This window comes from Microtus ochrogaster, unplaced genomic scaffold (assembly GCF_000317375.1).
Source record: "Microtus ochrogaster isolate Prairie Vole_2 unplaced genomic scaffold, MicOch1.0 UNK35, whole genome shotgun sequence".
NCBI classification, from domain to species: domain Eukaryota; kingdom Metazoa; phylum Chordata; class Mammalia; order Rodentia; family Cricetidae; genus Microtus; species Microtus ochrogaster.
Window position 1 is genome coordinate 3,794,744 of NW_004949133.1, and position 2,561 is coordinate 3,797,304.

The 2,561-nt window shown below is 43.9% G+C and overlaps 1 pseudogene; it reads left to right on the forward strand.

Annotated features, from left to right (window-relative positions):
• LOC101979924 overlaps positions 1–1,247 on the forward strand; it is a 15,261-nt pseudogene extending 14,014 nt beyond the window's left edge.
• The last annotated feature ends 1,314 nt before the right edge of the window (positions 1,248–2,561 follow it).

Genomic DNA, 2,561 nt, shown 5'->3' on the forward strand with positions numbered 1-2,561 from the left:
GCGCTTGGGCTTGGGCGTGGGACAGGCCGGACTGTGACTGCCGTGACTATTCCCTGACCAGACCTGGTGTCTTTGGGATTGGGTTGGAGACAGCCTTAGTCCACAAAACAGCAAGATCATGTGCAGAGCAGGTCAGGTCAGACAGAAGCGCAAGGCAGATCAGAGTCATTGAGCTATTGCAACAGCCACATGGTTCAGCGTGGGGGAGAGAGGAGACTGGGGTGGCTAATGTGACTAATACACAGCCTACGGCACTGTGCATGGTGAGATCAGCTCCAGATGGGAAGCAGCCTAACTGATGGTTTCTGTGGGACCCTGTGCTTAATCAGAGAAGACCTCCACCATGTCCAGGTGACAGCTAACGGATGTCTGCAGACTCTGGGTCCCATGGAACAAGGATGTCATGCAGGCTAGCCACAGGCCATGGGTTTCAATTCCTCTTTGTGAAGCATGAACTCATAAAGGCTTAAAAACCGATTTATTGGGGAATGCAATGAGAAGGACAAACTCACAGATACAGAGTAAGGCTGAAGTCACCTCTGATCCTGTGCCATCTCTCTGCCACTTGGGTCTCCAAACACACTAAGTATCATGCCACACACCAGCCAGAGCAAGAGAGTGAGCTTGCTTTGGTCATGATGTTTCATCACAGCAATAGTAACACTTGATGGTTTCCGAGATTTTAACCCATGGTCATTTGGCGCTGTTGCTTTTAAATTCATAGTGGAGCAGGGAAGACATATCAGAACAATATAACTCACTTCTTAGTTACAAGAAGTCAAGAACGACCAGGAAAGGTCAGAGAAAAATACCCTTCAAAGCATGCCACTCATGCCTTCAGTGATTTATTTCCTCTAACCAGACACCCCCTTCCATACCACCACAACTTCCCAATAGTCAGTTCAAAATGGTAGCTCCATTAGTGATTAACTAACTGATGAAGGCAGGGTCCGCATATTTAGTCCCTTTCCAAAGTTCTGCCTCTGAATATTACTTATGTGGGGATCGGGTCTTCAGTATCTAACACCTTTTGATAGGGAACTTTATATCCGAACCATAACACCTCTCATTGCTACTTCCTTCCCGTTTTTCAGCACTGCATTGGTGGAGGAGGATACTTCCCAGAAAGGGACCCCGTGCAGTGTGGTGACGTCTCTGGAGTTGATGCGGATGGATGCGGAACTCACACTGGGAGCAGCAACAGTCGGAGGATAACTGAAGCAGCCGTACTTCTGTTCTACCGTTGAGAACTGTGTGGTGTGGGACCCAGAATTCTTCTCTAATCTGTGCACTCACATGCATGGAGAAAAACCTGTCTAGTTACTAGAATGCTAATGACACAGGAAGGAGAATAAATCATGTTCATTGCAGGCATGGGTGTCTTTGTGAATTCTTTTTGTGTAGGGATGGGAGATATCAAAAGGGTTTCTGCTGTCCTGTTTGATTCTCTTGGTATTTTATTCAGGGTGGGAATTCTGATACAGCAATACTCTTTTTATTCATTCTCTTACATATTACATCCTGACAGTAGCCTCCCCTTCCTCCTCTCCTCCCAGCCCCTCCCTTACTCTGCAGTCCCCCAGACTCACTCCTCCTACATTTCCCTTCTGAAAAGCGCAGACTTCCCAAGGCCATCGGCCAAACATGGCATAACAAGTTACAATAAGACCAGGCACATCCCCCCATATTAAGATTGGATGAGGCAACCCAGTAGCAGGAAAATGCTATGCAATATCTATCCCTTTACACAGTGTAAAGATACTGTGATTGGTTTAATAAAAATCTAAATGGCTGAGTGAAGAAACATATATAGTGCAATAAAAACAATTAAAAAACAAAAGATATATATATATATATATATACATATACATACATACACACACAATAGCTAAGCAGGTGGTATAGTACAGAAAGAGCTCTGGGAAGAAGAAAGGTTGAGTAACAGCTGGACATAAAGGAAGTCAGTCATGACGGAGGAGAAACAAAAGTCATGAGACATGCAACAGTGTGAACATTAATAGAAATGGGTGATGGGGAAACTCTATCAACCAATCACATCTAGTTAGGGTGTGGCTACCTGGGGCCCAGAAAGAAACACTGGGAGGACCCAGATGTGCTCTCTCTCTGCACAATGCCCACTCTTGTAGCGTGAATTTCCCTTTTTTAACCATTAAAATATAACTGTTATTCTTGAGCTGGCCTGATTATTTATCGTACAGACCTAATTCGCAACAAGTGGGTTAACTTAAATTATAAAACTTAGAGAGTAACAAGCCTAAGCTAAGGTCAAACTTTTACCATCAATAAGAAGTCTTTATGTCATTTATGAAAGTTAACAGCACAAAGAAAAATCTGTTTAAATAATGGCATCCAACAAGGGGAAACATATCCATGTAGGACCTGAGAAAGTTTTTTCATAAAAAAAAAAGTCTCCAAACACACACACACACACAAAAAAAAACACACAAAAAAAAACAGAGCAAGCACAGCTTCCTAGTGGCACAGACTCTCATTATTTGGGCTGCCTTGTGTCTCCCAGCAGCTACCTGTGGGCTTTAACC